Genomic DNA, 18,742 nt, shown 5'->3' on the forward strand with positions numbered 1-18,742 from the left:
TGAATATCACAGTGCTATGTCACAGGCTCGATGGCACAGGTGTGAAAAAAGTGACTACAGGATAAGGGAGATTTTGAATTTCTGCAGACACTTGTGGACACTGGACACTCGGATTGTGTGTGGCCCACTGAATATCACAGTGCTATGTCACAGGCTCGATGGCACAGGTGTGAAAAAAGTGACTACAGGATAAGGGAGTTTTTGAATTTCTGAAGACACTTGTGGACACTGGACACTTGGATTGTGTGAGGCCCACTGAATATCACAACGCTATGTCACAGGCTCGATGGCACAGGTGTGAAAAAAGTGACTACAGGATAAGGGAGATTTTGAATTTCTGCAGACACTTGTGGACACTGGACACTTGGATTGTGTGAGGCCCACTGAATATCACAGCGCTATGTCACAGGCTCCATGGCACAGGTGTGAAAAAAGTGACTACAGGATAAGGGAGATTTTGAATTTCTGCAGACACTTGTGGACACTGCACACTTGGAGTGTGTGAGGCCCACTGAATTTCACAGCGCTATGTCACAGGCTCGATGCAGCAGGTGTGAAAAAAGTGACCACAGGATAAGGGAGATTTTGAATTTCTGCAGACACTTGTGGACACTGGACACTTGGATTGTGTGAGGCCCACTGAATATCACAGTGCTATGTGACAGGCTCGATGGCACAGGTGTGAAAAAAGTGACTACAGGATAAGGGAGATTTTGAATTTCTGCAGACACTTGTGGACACTGGACACCTGGATTGTGTGAGGCCCACTGAATATCACAGTGCTATGTCACAGGCTCGATGGCACAGGCGTGAAAAAAGTGACTACAGGATAAGGGAGATTTTGAATTTCTGGGAGATTTTGAATTTCTGCAGACACTTGTGGACACTGGACACTTGGATTGTGTGAGGCCCACTGAATATCACAGCACTATGTCACAGGCTCGATGGCACAGGTGTGAAAAAAGTGACTACAGGATAAGGGAGATTTTGAATTTCTGCAGACACTTGTGGACACTGGACACTTGGATTGTGTGAGGACCACTGAATATCACAGCGCTATGTCACAGGCTCGATGGCACAGGTGTGAAAAAAGTGACTACAGGATAAGGGAGATTTTGAATTTCTGCAGACACTTGTGGACACTGGACAATTGGAGTGTGTGAGGCCCACTAAATATCACAGCGCTATGTCACAGGCTCGATGCAGCAGGTGTGAAAAAAGTGACTACAGGATAAGGTAGATTTTGAATTTCTGCAGACACTTGTGGACACTGGACACTTGGATTGTGTGAGGCCCACTGAATATCACAGTGCTATGTCACAGGCTCGATGGCACAGGTCTGAAAAAAGTGACTACAGGATAAGGGAGATTTTGAATTTCTGGGAAATTTTGAATTTCTGCAGACACTTGTGGACACTGGACACTTGGATTGTGTGAAGCCCACTGAATATCACAGCGCTATGTCACAGGCTCGATGGCACAGGTGTGAAAAAAGTGACTACAGGATAAGGGAGATTTTAAATTTCTGCAGACACTTGTGGACACTGGACACTTGGATTGTGTGAGGCCCACTGAATATCACAGCGCTATGTCACAGGCTCGATGCAGCAGGTGTGAAAAAAGTTACTACAGGATAAGGGAGATTTTGAATTTCTGCAGACACTTGTGGACACTGGACACTTGGATTGTGTGAGACCCACTGAATATCACAGTGCTATGTCACAGACTCGATGGCACAGGTGTTAAAAAAGTGACTACAGGATAAGGGAGATTTTGAATTTCTGCAGACACTTGTGGACACTGGACACTTGGATTGTGTGAGGCCCACTGAATATCACAGCGCTATGTCACAGGCTCGATGGCACAGGTGTGAAAAAAGTAACTACAGGATAAGGGAGAATTTGAATTTCTGGGAGATTTTGCATTTCTGCAGACACTTGTGGACACTGGACACTTGGATTGTGTGAGGCCCACTGAATATCACAGTGCTATGTCACAGGCTCGATGGCACAGGTGTGAAAAAAGTGACTACAGGATAAGGGAGATTTTGAATTTCTGCAGACACTTGTGGACACTGGACACTTGGATTGTGTGAGGCCCACTGAATATCACAGCGCTATGTCACAGGCTCGATGGCACAGGTGTGAAAAAAGTGACTACAGGATAAGGGAGATTTAGATTTTCTGCAGACACTTGTGGACACTGGACACTTGGATTGTGTGAGGCCCACTGAATATCACAGCGCTATGTCACAGGCTCGATGGCACAGGTGTGAAAAAAGTGACTACAGGATAAGGGAGATTTTGAATTTCTGCAGACACTTGTGGACACTGGACACTCGGATTGTGTGTGGCCCACTGAATATCACAGTGCTATGTCACAGGCTCGATGGCACAGGTGTGAAAAAAGTGACTACAGGATAAGGGAGATTTTGAATTTCTGAAGACACTTGTGGACACTGGACACTTGGATTGTGTGAGGCCCACTGAATATCACAGCGCTATGTCACAGGCTCGATGGCACAGGTGTGAAAAAAGTGACTACAGGATAAGGGAGATTTTGAATTTCTGCAGACACTTGTGGACACTGGACACTCGGATTGTGTGTGGCCCACTGAATATCACAGTGCTATGTCACAGGCTCGATGGCATAGGTGTGAAAAAAGTGACTACAGGATAAGGGAGATTTTGAATTTCTGAAGACACTTGTGGACACTGGACACTTGGATTGTGTGAGGCCCACTGAATATCACAGCGCTATGTCACAGGCTCGATGGCACAGGTGTGAAAAAAGTGACTACAGGATAAGGGAGATTTTGAATTTCTGCAGACACTTGTGGACACTGGACACTTGGATTGTGTGAGGTCCACTGAATATCACAGCGCTATGTCACAGGCTCCATGGCACAGGTATGAAAAAAGTGACTACAGGATAAGGGAGATTTTGAATTTCTGCAGACACTTGTGGACACTGCACACTTGGAGTGTGTGAGGTTCACTGAATATCACAGCGCTATGTCACAGGCTCGATGCAGCAGGTGTGAAAAAAGTGACTACAGGATAAGGGAGATTTTGAATTTCTGCAGACACTTGTGGACACTGGACACTTGGATTGTGTGAGGCCCACTGAATATCACAGTGCTATGTGACAGGCTCGATGGCACAGGTGTGAAAAAAGTGACTACAGGATAAGGGAGATTTTGAATTTCTGGGAGATTTTGAATTTCTGCAGACACTTGTGGACACTGGAAACTTGGATTGTGTGAGGCCCACTGAATATCACAGCGCTATGTCACAGGCTCGATGGCACAGGTGTGAAAAAAGTGACTACAGGATAAGGGAGATTTTAAATTTCTGCAGACACTTGTGGACACTGGACACTTGGATTGTGTGAGGCCAACTGAATATCACAGCGCTATGTCACAGGCTCGATGGCACAGGTGTGAAAAAAGTGACTACAGGATAAGGGAGATTTAGATTTTCTGCAGACACTTGTGGACACTGGACACTTGGATTGTGTGAGGCCCACTGAATATCACAGCGCTATGTCACAGGCTCGATGCAGCAGGTGTGAAAAAAGTGACTACAGGATAAGGGAGATTTTGAATTTCTGCAGACACTTGTGGACACTGGACACTCGGATTGTGTGTGGCCCACTGAATATCTCTGTGCTATGTCACAGGCTCGATGGCACAGGTGTGAAAAAACTGACTACAGGATAAGGGAGATTTTGAATTTCTGAAGACACTTGTGGACACTGAACACTTGGATTGTGTGAGGCCCACTGAATATCACAGCGCTATGTCACAGGCTCGATGGCACAGGTGTGAAAAAAGTGACTACAGGATAAGGGAGATTTTGAATTTCTGCAGACACTTGTGGACACTGGACACTTGGATTGTGTGAGGCCCACTGAATATCACAGTGCTATGTAACAGGCTCGATGGCACAGGTGTGAAAAAAGTGACTACAGGATAAGGGAGATTTTGAATTTCTGGGAGATTTTGAATTTCTGCAGACACTTGTGGACACTGGACACATGGATTGTGTGAGGCCCACTGAATATCACAGCTCTATGTCACAGGCTCGATGGCACAGGTGTGAAAAAAGTGACTACAGGATAAGGGAGATTTTGAATTTCTGCAGACACTTTTGGACACTGGACACTTGGATTGTGTGAGTCCCACTGAATATCACAGCGCTATGTCACAGGCTCGATGGCTCAGGTGTGAAAAAAGTGACTACAGGATAAGGGAGATTTAGATTTTCTGCAGACACTTGTGGACACTGGACACTTGGATTGTGTGAGGCCCACTGAATATCACAGCGCTATGTCACAGGCTCGATGCAGCAGGTGTGAAAAAAGTGACTACAGGATAAGGGAGATTTTGAATTTCTGCAGACACTCGTGGACACTGGACACTTGGATTGTGTGAGGCCCACTGAGTATCACAGAGCAATGTAACAGGCTCGATGGCACAGGTGTGAAAAAAGTGACTACAGGATAAGGGAGATTTAGATTTTCTGCAGACACTTGTGGACACTGGACACTTGGATTGTGTGAGGCCCACTGATTATCACAGCGCTATGTCACAGGCTCGATGGCACAGGTGTGAAAAAAGTGACTACAGGATAAGGGAGATTTTGAATTTCTGCAGACACTTGTGGACACTGGACACTCGGATTGTGTGTGGCCCACTGAATATCACAGTGCTATGTCACAGGCTCGATGGCACAGGTTTGAAAAAAGTGACTACAGGATAAGGGAGATTTTGAATTTCTGCAGACACTTGTGGACACTGGACACTTGGATTGTGTGAGGCCCACTGAATATCACAGCGCTATGTCACAGGCTCCATGGCACAGGTATGAAAAAAGTGACTACAGGATAAGGGAGATTTTGAATTTCTGCAGACACTTGTGGACACTGCACACTTGGAGTGTGTGAGGCCCACTGAATATCACAGCGCTATGTCACAGACTCGATGCAGCAGGTGTGAAAAAAGTGACTACAGGATAAGGGAGATTTTGAATTTCTGCAGACACTTGTGGACACTGGACACTTGGATTGTGTGAGGCCCACTGAATATCACAGTGCTATGTGACAGGCTCGATGGCACAGGTGTGAAAAAAGTGACTACAGGATAAGGGAGATTTTGAATTTCTGGGAGATTTTGAATTTCTGCAGACACTTGTGGACACTGGAAACTTGGATTGTGTGAGGCCCACTGAATATCACAGCGCTATGTCACAGGCTCGATGGCACAGGTGTGAAAAAAGTGACTACAGGATAAGGGAGATTTTAAATTTCTGCAGACACTTGTGGACACTGGACACTTGGATTGTGTGAGGCCCACTGAATATCACAGCGCTATGTCACAGGCTCGATGGCACAGGTGTGAAAAAAGTGACTACAGGATAAGGGAGATTTAGATTTTCTGCAGACACTTGTGGACACTGGACACTTGGATTGTGTGAGGCCCACTGAATATCACAGCGCTATGTCACAGGCTCGATGCAGCAGGTGTGAAAAAAGTGACTACAGGATAAGGGAGATTTTGAATTTCTGCAGACACTTGTGGACACTGGACACTCGGATTGTGTGTGGCCCACAGAATATCACAGTGCTATGTCACAGGCTCGATGGCACAGGTGTGAAAAAAGTGACTACAGGATAAGGGAGATTTTGAATTTCTGAAGACACTTGTGGACACTGAACACTTGGATTGTGTGAGGCCCATTGAATATCACAGCGCTATGTCACAGGCTCGATGTCACAGGTGTGAAAAAAGTGACTACAGGATAAGGGAGATTTTGAATTTCTGCAGACACTTGTGGACACTGGACACTTGGATTGTGTGAGGCCCACTGAATATCACAGTGCTATGTAACAGTCTCGATGGCACAGGTGTGAAAAAAGTGACTACAGGATAAGGGAGATTTTGAATTTCTGGGAGATTTTGAATTTCTGCAGACACTTTTGGACACTGGACACTTGGATTGTGTGAGGCCCACTGAATATCACAGCGCTATGTCACAGGCTCGATGGCACAGGTGTGAAAAAAGTGACTACAGGATAAGGGAGATTTTGAATTTCTGGGAGATTTTGAATTTCTGCAGACACTTGTGGATACTGGACACTTGGATTGTGTGAGGCCCACTGTATATCACAGTGCTATGTCACAGGCTCGATTGCACAGGTGTGAAAAAAGTGACTACAGGATAAGGGAGATTTTGAATTTCTGGGAGATTTTGAATTTCTGCAGACACTTGTAGACACTGGAAACTTGGATTGTGTGAGGCCCAATGAATATCACAGCGCTATGTCACAGGCTCGATGGCACAGGTGTGAAAAAAGTGACTACAGGATAAGGGAGATTTTAAATTTCTGCAGACACTTGTGGACACTGGACACTTGGATTGTGTGAGGCCGACTGAATATCACAGCGCTATGTCACAGGCTCGATGGCACAGGTGTGAAAAAAGTGACTACAGGATAAGGGAGATTTAGATTTTCTGCAGACACTTGTGGACACTGGACACTTGGATTGTGTGAGGCCCACTGAATATCACAGCGCTATGTCACAGGCTCGATGGCACAGGTGTGAAAAAAGTGACTACAGGATAAGGGAGATTTTGAATTTCTGCAGACACTTGTGGACACTGGACACTCGGATTGTGTGTGGCCCACTGAATATCACAGTGCTATGTCACAGGCTCGATGGCACAGGTGTGAAAAAAGTGACTACAGGATAAGGGAGTTTTTGAATTTCTGAAGACACTTGTGGACACTGGACACTTGGATTGTGTGAGGCCCACTGAATATCACAACGCTATGTCACAGGCTCGATGGCACAGGTGTGAAAAAAGTGACTACAGGATAAGGGAGATTTTGAATTTCTGCAGACACTTGTGGACACTGGACACTTGGATTGTGTGAGGCCCACTGAATATCACAGCGCTATGTCACAGGCTCCATGGCACAGGTGTGAAAAAAGTGACTACAGGATAAGGGAGATTTTGAATTTCTGCAGACACTTGTGGACACTGCACACTTGGAGTGTGTGAGGCCCACTGAATTTCACAGCGCTATGTCACAGGCTCGATGCAGCAGGTGTGAAAAAAGTGACCACAGGATAAGGGAGATTTTGAATTTCTGCAGACACTTGTGGACACTGGACACTTGGATTGTGTGAGGCCCACTGAATATCACAGTGCTATGTCACAGGCTCGATGGCACAGGTGTGAAAAAAGTGACTACAGGATAAGGGAGATTTTGAATTTCTGCAGACACTTGTTGACACTGGACACTTGGATTGTGTGAGGCCCACTGAACATCACAGCGCTATGTCACAGGCTCGATGGCACAGGTGTGAAAAAAGTGACTACAGGATAAGGGAGATTTTGAATTTCTGGGAGATTTTGAATTTCTGCAGACACTTGTGGACACTGGAAACTTGGATTGTGTGAGGCCCACTGAATATCACAGCGCTATGTCACAGGCTCGATGGCACAGGTGTGAAAAAAGTGACTACAGGATAAGGGAGATTTTAAATTTCTGCAGACACTTGTAGACACTGGAAACTTGGATTGTGTGAGGCCCACTGAATATCACAGCGCTATGTCACAGGCTCGATGGCACAGGTGTGAAAAAAGTGACTACAGGATAAGGGAGATTTAGATTTTCTGCAGACACTTGTGGACACTGGACACTTGGATTGTGTGAGGCCCACTGAATATCACAGCGCTATGTCACAGGCTCGATGCAGCAGGTGTGAAAAAAGTGACTACAGGATAAGGGAGATTTTGAATTTCTGCAGACACTTGTGGACACTGGACACTGGGATTGTGTGTGGCCCACTGAATATCACAGTGCTATGTCACAGGCTCGATGGCACAGGTGTGAAAAAAGTGACTACAGGATAAGGGAGATTTTGAATTTCTGAAGACACTTGTGGACACTGGACACTTGGATTGTGTGAGGCCCACTGAATATCACAGCGCTATGTCACAGGCTCGATGGCACAGGTGTGAAAAAAGTGACTATAGGATAAGGGAGATTTTGAATTTCTGCAGACACTTGTGGACACTGGACACTTGGATTGTGTGAGGCCCACTGAATATCACAGTGCTATGTTACAGGCTCGATGGCACAGGTGTGAAAAAAGTGACTACAGGATAAGGGAGATTTTGAATTTCTGGGAGATTTTGAATTTCTGCAGACACTTGTGGATAATGGACACTTGGATTTTGTGAGGCCCACTGAATATCACAGTGCTATGTCACAGGCTCGATTGCACAGGTGTGAAAAAAGTGACTACAGGATAAGGGAGATTTTGAATTTCTGGGAGGTTTTGAATTTCTGCAGACACTTGTAGACACTGGACACTTGGATTGTGTGAGGCCCACTGAATATCACAGCGCTATGTAACAGGCTTGATGGCACAGGTGTGAAAAAAGTGACTACAGGATAAGGGAGATTTTGAATTTCTGCAGCCACTTGTGGACACTGGACACTTGGATTGTGTGAGGCCCACTGAATATCACAGTGCTATGTCACAGGCTCGATGGCACAGGTGTGAAAAAAGTGACTACAGGATAAGGGAGATTTTGAATTTCTGCAGACACTTGTGGACACTGGACACTTGGATTGTGTGAGACTGACTGAATAAAACAGCGCTATGTCACAGGCTCGATGGCACAGGTGTTAAAAAAGTGACTACAGGATAAGGGAGATTTAGAATTTCTGCAGACACTTGTGGACACTGGACAGTTGGATTGTGTGAGGCCCACTGAATATCACAGCGCTATGTCACAGGCTCGATGGCACAGGTGTGAAAAAAGTGACTACAGGATAAGGGAGATTTTGAATTTCTGCAGACACTTGTGGACACTGGACACTTGGAGTGTGTGAGGCCCACTGAATATCACAGCGCTATGTCACAGGCTCGATGCAGCAGGTGTGAAAAAAGTGACTACAGGATAAGGGAGATTTTGAATTTCTGCAGACACTTGTGGACACTGGACACTTGGATTGTGTGAGGCCCAATGAATATCACAGTGCTATGTCACAGGCTCGATGGCACAGGTGTGAAAAAAGTGACTACAGGATAAGGGAGATTTTGAATTTTCAGAGATTTTGAATTTCTGCAGACACTTGTGGACACTGGACACTTGGATTGTGTGAGGCCCACTGAATATCACAGCGCTATGTCACAGGCTCGATGGCACAGGTGTGAAAAAAGTGACTACAGGATAAGGGAGATTTTGAATTTCTGGGAGATTTTGAATTTCTGCAGACACTTGTGGACACTGGACACTTGGATTGTGTGAGGCCCACTGAATATCACAGCGCTATGTCACAGGCTCGATGGCACAGGTGTGAAAAAAGTGACTACAGGATAAGGGAGATTTTGAATTTCTGCAGACACTTGTGGACACTGGACTCTTGGATTGTGTGATGCCCACTGAATTTCACAGCGCTATGTCACAGGCTCGATGGCACAGGTGTAAAAAAATTAACTACAGGATAAGGGAGATTTTGAATTTCTGGGAGATTTTGAATTTCTGCAGACACTTGTGGACACTGGACACTTGGATTGTGTGAGGCCCACTGAATATCACAGCGCTATGTCACAGGCTCGATGGCACAGGTGTGAAAAAAGTGACTATAGGATAAGGGAGATTTTGAATTTCTGCAGACACTTGTGTACACTGGACACTTGGATTGTGTGAGGCCATCTGAATGTCACAGTGCTATGTCACAGGCTCGATGGCACAGGTGTGAAAAAAGTGACTACAAGATAAGGGAGATTTTGAATTTCTGCAGACACTTGTGGACACTGGACACTTGGAGTGTGTGAGGCCCACTGAATATCACAGCGCTATGTCACAGGCTCGATGGCACAGGTGTGAAAAAAGTGACTACAGGATAAGGGAGATTTTGAATTTCTGCAGACACTTGTGGACAATGGACACTTGGATTGTGTGAGGCCCAGTGAATATCACAGTGCTATGTCACAGGCTCGATGGCACAGGTGTGAAAAAAGTGACTACAGGATAAGGGAGATTTTGAATTTCTGGGAGATTTTGAATTTCTGCAGACACTTGTGGACACTGGACACTTGGATTGTGTGAGGCCCACTGAATATCACAGCGCTATGTCACAGGCTCGATGGCACAGGTGTGAAAAAAGTGACTACAGGATAAGGGAGATTTTGAATTTCTGCAGACACTTGTGGACACTGGACACTTGGATTGTGTGAGGCCCACTGAATTTCACAGCGCTATGTCACAGGCTCGATGGCACAGGTGTGAAAAAAGTGACTACAGGATAAGGGAGATTTTGAATTTCTGGGAGATTTTGAATTTCTGCAGACACTTGTGGACACTGGACACTTGGATTGTGTGAGGCCCACTGAATATCACAGCGCTATGTCACAGGCTCGATGGCACAGGTGTGAAAAAAGTGACTATAGGATAAGGGAGATTTTGAATTTCTGCAGACACTTGTGGACACTGGACACTTGGATTGTGTGAGGCCCACTGAATATCACAGTGCTATGTTACAGGCTCGATGGCACAGGTGTGAAAAAAGTGACTACAGGATAAGGGAGATTTTGAATTTCTGGGAGATTTTGAATTTCTGCAGACACTTGTGGACACTGGACACATGGATTGTGTGAGGCCCACTGAATATCACAGCTCTATGTCACAGGGCTCGATGGCACAGGTGTGAAAAAAGTGACTACAGGATAAGGGAGATTTTGAATTTCTGGGAGATTTTGAATTTCTGCAGACACTTGTGGATACTGGACACTTGGATTGTGTGAGGCCCACTGAATATCACAGTGCTATGTCACAGGCGCGATTGCACAGGTGTGAAAAAAGTGACTACAGGATAAGGGAGATTTTGAATTTCTGGGAGATTTTGAATTTCTGCAGACACTTGTAGACACTGGACACTTGGTTGTGTGAGGCCCACTGAATATCACAGCGCTATGTAACAGGCTCGATGGCACAGGTGTGAAAAAAGTGACTACAGGATAAGGGAGATTTTGAATTTCTGCAGACACTTGTGGACACTGGACACTTGGATTGTGTGAGGCCCACTGAATATCACAGTGCTATGTCACAGGCTCGATGGCACAGGTGTGAAAAAAGTGACTACAGGATAAGGGAGATTTTGAATTTCTGCAGACACTTGTGGACACTGGACACTAGGATTGTGAGAGGCCGACTGAATAACACAGCGCTATGTCACAGGCTCGATGGCACAGGTGTTAAAAAAGTGACTACAGGATATGGGAGATTTAGAATTTCTGCAGACACTTGTGGACACTGGACACTTGGATTGTGTGAGGCCCACTGAATATCACAGCGCTATGTCACAGGCTCGATGGCACAGGTGTGAAAAAAGTGACTACAGGATAAGGGAGATTTTGAATTTCTGCAGACACTTGTGGACACTGGACACTTGGAGTGTGTGAGGCCCACTGAATATCACAGCGCTATGTCACAGGCTCGATGCAGCAGGTGTGAAAAAAGTGACTACAGGATAAGGGAGATTTTGAATTTCTGCAGACACTTGTGGACACTGGACACTTAGATTGTGTGAGGCCCAATGAATATCACAGTGCTATGTCACAGGCTCGATGGCACAGGTGTGAAAAAAGTGACTACAGGATAAGGGAGATTTTGAATTTTCAGAGATTTTGAATTTCTGCAGACACTTGTGGACACTGGATACTTGGATTGTGTGAGTCCCACTGAATATCACAGCGCTATGTCACAGGCTCGATGGCACAGGTGTGAAAAAAGTGACTACAGGATAAGGGAGATTTTGAATTTCTGGGAGATTTTGAATTTCTGCAGACACTTGTGGACACTGGACACTTGGATTGTGTGAGGCCCACTGAATATCACAGCGCTATGTCACAGGCTCGATGGCACAGGTGTGAAAAAAGTGACTACAGGATAAGGGAGATTTTGAATTTCTGCAGACACTTGTGGACACTGGACACTTGGATTGTGTGAGGCCCACTGAATTTCACAGCGCTATGTCACAGGCTCGATGGCACAGGTGTGAAAAAAGTGACTACAGGATAAGGGAGATTTTGAATTTCTGGGAGATTTTGAATTTCTGCAGACACTTGTGGACACTGGACACTTGGATTGTGTGAGGCCCACTGAATATCACAGCGCTATGTCACAGGCTCGATGGCACAGGTGTGAAAAAAGTGACTATAGGATAAGGGAGATTTTGAATTTCTGCAGACACTTGTGGACACTGGACACTTGGATTGTGTGAGGCCCACTAAATGTCACAGTGCTATGTCACAGGCTCGATGGCACAGGTGTGAAAAAAGTGACTACAAGATAAGGGAGATTTTGAATTTCTGCAGACACTTGTGGACACTGGACACTTGGAGTGTGTGAGGCCCACTGAATATCACAGCGCTATGTCACAGGCTCGATGGCACAGGTGTGAAAAAAGTGACTACAGGATAAGGGAGATTTTGAATTTCTGCAGACACTTGTGGACAATGGACACTTGGATTGTGTGAGGCCCAGTGAATATCACAGTGCTATGTCACAGGCTCGATGGCACAGGTGTGAAAAAAGTGACTACAGGATAAGGGAGATTTTGAATTTCTGGGAGATTTTGAATTTCTGCAGACACTTGTGGACACTGGACACTTGGATTGTGTGAGGCCCACTGAATATCACAGCGCTATGTCACAGGCTCGATGGCACAGGTGTGAAAAAAGTGACTACAGGATAAGGGAGATTTTAAATTTCTGCAGACACTTGTGGACACTGGACACTTGGATTGTGTGAGGCCCACTGAATATCACAGCGCTATGTCACAGGCTCGATGGCACAGGTGTTAAAAAAGTGACTACAGGATAAGGGAGATTTTAAATTTCTGCAGACCCTTGTGGACACTGGACACTTGGATTGTGTGAGGCCCACTGAATATCACAGCGCTATGTCACAGGCTCGATGGCACAGGTGTGAAAAAAGTGACTACAGGATAATGGAGATTAAGATTTTCTGCAGACACTTGTGGACACTGGACACTTGGATTGTGTGAGGCCCACTGGATATCACAGCGCTATGTCACAGGCTCGATGCAGCAGGTGTGAAAAAAGTGACTACAGGATAAGGGAGATTTTGAATTTCTGCAGACACTTGTGGACACTGGACACTTGGATTGTTTGAGGCCCACTGAATATCACACTGCTATGTCACAGGCTCGATGGCACAGGTGTGAAAAAAGTGACTACAGGATAAGGGAGATTTTGAATTTCTGGGAGATGTTGAATTTCTGCAGACACTTGTGGGCACTGGACACTTGGATTGTGTGAGGCCCACTGAATATCACAGCGCTATGTCACAGGCTCGATGGCACAGGTGTGAAAAAAGTGACTACAGGATAAGGGAGATTTTAAATTTCTGCAGACACTTGTGGACACTGGACACTTGGATTGTGTGAGGCCCACTGAATATCACAGTGCTATGTCACAGGCTCGATGGCACAGGTGTGAAAAAAGTGACTACAGGATAAGGGAGATTTTGAATTTCTGGGAGATTTTGAATTTCTGCAGACACTTCTGGACACTGGACACTTGGATTGTGTGTGGCCCACTGAATATCACAGCGTTATGTCACAGGCTCGATGGCACAGGTGTGAAAAAAGTGACTACAGGATAAGGGAGATTTTGAATTTCTGGGAGATTTTGAATTTCTTCAGACACTTGTGGACACTGGACACTTGGATTGTGTGAGGCCCACTGAATATCACAGCGCTATGTCACAGGCTCGATGTCACAGGTGTGAAAAAAGTGACTACAGGATAAGGGAGATTTTGAATTTCTGCAGACACTTGTGGACACTGGACACTTGGATTGTGTGAGGCCCACTGAATATCACAGCGCTATGTCACAGGCTCGATGGCACAGGTGTGAAAAAAGTGACTACAGGATAAGGGAGATTTTGAATTTCTGCAGACACTTGTGGACACTGGACACTTGGAGTGTGTGAGGCCCACTGAATATCACAGCGCTATGTCACAGGCTCGATGCAGCAGGTGTGAAAAAAGTTACTACAGGAAGAGGGAGATTTTGAATTTCTGCAGACACTTGTGGACACTGGACACTTGGATTGTGTGAGGCCCACTGAATATCACAGCGCTATGTCACAGGCTCGATGGCACAGGTGTGAAAAAAGTGACTACATGATAAGGGAGATTTTGTATTTCTGGGAGATTTTGAATTTCTGCAGACACTTGTGGACACTGGACACTTGGATTGTGTGAGGCCCACTGAATATCACAGCGCTATGTCACAGGCTCGATGGCACAGGTGTGAAAAAAGTGACTACAGGATAAGGGAGATTTTGAATTTCTGCAGACACTTGTGGACACTGGACACTTGGAGTGTGTGAGGCCCAATGAATATCATAGCGCTATGTCACAGGCTCGATGGCACAGGTGTGAAAAAAGTGACTACAGGATAAGGGAGATTTTGAATTTCTGCAGACACTTGTGGACACTGGACACTTGGATTGTGTGAGGCCCACTGAATATCACAGTGCTATGTCACAGGCTCGATGGCACAGGTGTGAAAAAAGTGACTACAGGATAAGGGAGATTTTGAATTTCTGGGAGATTTTGAATTTCTGCAGACACTTGTGGACACTGGACACTTGGATTGTGTGAGGCCCACTGAATATCACAGCGCTATGTCACAGGCTCGATGGCACAGGTGTGAAAAAAGTGACTACAGGATAAGGGAGATTTTAAATTTCTGCAGACACTTGTGGACACTTGGATTGTGTGAGGCCCACTGAATATCACAGCGCTATGTCACAGGCTCGATGCCACAGGTGTGAAAAAAGTGACTACAGGATAAGGGAGATTTAGATTTTCTGCAGACACTTGTGGACACTGGACACTTGGATTGTGTGAGGCCCACTGAATATCACAGCTCTATGTCACAGGCTCGATGCAGCAGGTGTGAAAAAAGTGACTACAGGATAAGGGAGATTTTGAATTTCTGCAGACACTTGTGGACACTGGACACTTGGATTGTGTGAGGCCCACTGAATATCACAGTGCTATGTCACTGGCTCGATGGCACAGGTGTGAAAAAGTGACTACAGGATAAGGGAGATTTTGAATTTCTGCAGACACTTGTGGACACTGGACACTTGGATTGTGTGAGGCCCACTGAATATCACAGCGCTATGTCACAGGCTCGATGACACAGGTGTGAAAAAAGTGACTACAGAATAAGGGAGATTTTGAAATTCTGGGAGATTTTGAATTTCTGCAGACACTTGTGGACACTGGACACTTGGATTGTGTGAGGCCCACTGAATATCACAGCGCTATGTCACAGGCTCGATGGCACAGGTGTGAAAAAAGTGACTACAGGATAAGGGAGACTTTGAATTTCTGCAGACACTTGTGGACACTGGACATTTGGATTGTGTGAGGCCCACAGAATATCACAGCGCTATGTCACAGGCTCGATGGCACAGGTGTGAAAAAAGTGACTACAGGATAAGGGAGATTTTGAATTTCTGGGAGATTTTGAATTTCTGCAGACACTTGTGGACACTGGACACTTGGATTGTGTGAGGCCCACTGAATATCACAGCGCTATGTCACAGGCTCGATGGCACAGGTGTGAAAAAAGTGACTACAGGATAAGGGAGATTTTGAATTTCTGCAGACTCTTGTGGACACTGGACACTTGGATTGTGTGAGGCCCACTGAATATCACAGTGCTATGTCACAGGCTCGATGGCACAGGTGTGAAAAAAGTGACTACAGGATAAGGGAGATTTTGAATTTCTGCAGACACTTGTGGACACTGGACACTTGGATTGTGTGAGGCCCACTGAATATCACAGTGCTATGTAACAGGCTCGATGGCACAGGTGTGAAAAAAGTGACTACAGGATAAGGGAGATTTTGAATTTCTGCAGACTCTTGTGGACACTGGACACTTGGATTGTGTGAGGCCCACTGAATATCACAGTGCTATGTCACAGGCTCGATGCAGCAGGTGTGAAAAAAGTGACAACAGGATAAGGGAGATTTTGAATTTCTGCAGACACTTGTGGACACTGGACACTTGGATTGTGTGAGGCCCACTGAATATCACAGTGCTATGTAACAGGCTCGATGGCACAGGTGTGAAAAAAGTGACTACAGGATAAGGGAGATTTTGAATTTTCGGAGATTTTGAATTTCTGCAGACACTTGTGGACACTGGACACTAGGATTGTGTGAGGCCCACTGAATATCACAGCGCTATGTCACAGGCTCGATGGCACAGGTGTGAAAAAAGTGACTACAGGATAAGGGAGATTTTGAATTTCTGGGAGATTTTGAATTTCTGCAGACACTTGTGGACACTGGACACTTGGATTGTGTGAGGCCCACTGAATATCACAGCGCTATGTCACAGGCTCGATGGCACATGTGTGATAAAAGTGACTACAGGATAAGGGAGATTTTGAATTTCTGGGAGATTTTGAATTTCTGCAGACACTTGTGGACACTGGACACGTGGATTGTGTGAGGCCCACTGAATATCACAGCGCTATGTCACAGGCTCGATGGCACAGGTGTGAAAAAAGTGACTACAGGATAAGGGAGATTTTGAATTTCTGCAGACACTTGTGGACACTGGACACTTGGATTGTGTGAGGCCCACTGAATATCACAGCGCTATGTCACAGGCTCGATGGCACAGGTGTGAAAAAAGTGACTACAGGATAAGGGAGATTTTGAATTTCTGCAGACACTTGTGGACACTGGACACTTGGAGTGTGTGAGGCCCACTGAATATCACAGCGCTATGTCACAGGCTCGATGCAGCAGGTGTGAAAAAAGTGACTACAGGATAAGGGAGATTTTGAATTTCTGCAGACACTTGTGGACACTGGACACTTGGATTGTTTGAGGCCCACTGAATATCACACTGCTATGTCACAGGCTCGATGGCACAGGTGTGAAAAAAGTGACTACTGGATAAGGGAGATTTTGAATTTCTGGGAGATGTTGAATTTCTGCAGACACTTGTGGGCACTGGACACTTGGATTGTGTGAGGCCCACTGAATATCACAGCGCTATGTCACAGGCTCGATGGCACAGGTGTGAAAAAAGTGACTACAGGATAAGGGAGATTTTAAATTTCTGCAGACACTTGTGGACACTGGACACTTGGATTGTGTGAGGCCCACTGAATATCACAGTGCTATGTCACAGGCTCGATGGCACAGGTGTGAAAAAAGTGACTACAGGATAAGGGAGATTTTGAATTTCTGGGAGATTTTGAATTTCTGCAGACACTTCTGGACACTGGACACTTGGATTGTGTGTGGCCCACTGAATATCACAGCGTTATGTCACAGGCTCGATGGCACAGGTGTGAAAAAAGTGACTACAGGATAAGGGAGATTTTGAATTTCTGGGAGATTTTGAATTTCTTCAGACACTTGTGGACACTGGACACTTGGATTGTGTGAGGCCCACTGAATATCACAGCGCTATGTCACAGGCTCGATGTCACAGGTGTGAAAAAAGTGACTACAGGATAAGGGAGATTTTGAATTTCTGCAGACACTTGTGGACACTGGACACTTGGATTGTGTGAGGCCCACTGAATATCACAGCGCTATGTCACAGGCTCGATGGCACAGGTGTGAAAAAAGTGACTACAGGATAAGGGAGATTTTGAATTTCTGCAGACACTTGTGGACACTGGACACTTGGAGTGTGTGAGGCCCACTGAATATCACAGCGCTATGTCACAGGCTCGATGCAGCAGGTGTGAAAAAAGTTACTACAGGAAGAGGGAGATTTTGAATTTCTGCAGACACTTGTGGACACTGGACACTTGGATTGTGTGAGGCCCACTGAATATCACAGCGCTATGTCACAGGCTCGATGGCACAGGTGTGAAAAAAGTGACTACATGATAAGGGAGATTTTGTATTTCTGGGAGATTTTGAATTTCTGCAGACACTTGTGGACACTGGACACTTGGATTGTGTGAGGCCCACTGAATATCACAGCGCTATGTCACAGGCTCGATGGCACAGGTGTGAAAAAAGTGACTACAGGATAAGGGAGATTTTGAATTTCTGCAGACACTTGTGGACACTGGACACTTGGAGTGTGTGAGGCCCAATGAATATCATAGCGCTATGTCACAGGCTCGATGGCACAGGTGTGAAAAAAGTGACTACAGGATAAGGGAGATTTTGAATTTCTGCAGACACTTGTGGACACTGGACACTTGGATTGTGTGAGGCCCACTGAATATCACAGTGCTATGTCACAGGCTCGATGGCACAGGTGTGAAAAAAGTGACTACAGGATAAGGGAGATTTTGAATTTCTGGGAGATTTTGAATTTCTGCAGACACTTGTGGACACTGGACACTTGGATTGTGTGAGGCCCACTGAATATCACAGCGCTATGTCACAGGCTCGATGGCACAGGTGTGAAAAAAGTGACTACAGGATAAGGGAGATTTTAAATTTCTGCAGACACTTGTGGACACTTGGATTGTGTGAGGCCCACTGAATATCACAGCGCTATGTCACAGGCTCGATGCCACAGGTGTGAAAAAAGTGACTACAGGATAAGGGAGATTTAGATTTTCTGCAGACACTTGTGGACACTGGACACTTGGATTGTGTGAGGCCCACTGAATATCAC

This window comes from Dendrobates tinctorius, unplaced genomic scaffold (assembly GCF_039654945.1).
Source record: "Dendrobates tinctorius isolate UK_male_01 unplaced genomic scaffold, ASM3965494v1 ptg000064l, whole genome shotgun sequence".
Taxonomy (NCBI): domain Eukaryota; kingdom Metazoa; phylum Chordata; class Amphibia; order Anura; family Dendrobatidae; genus Dendrobates; species Dendrobates tinctorius.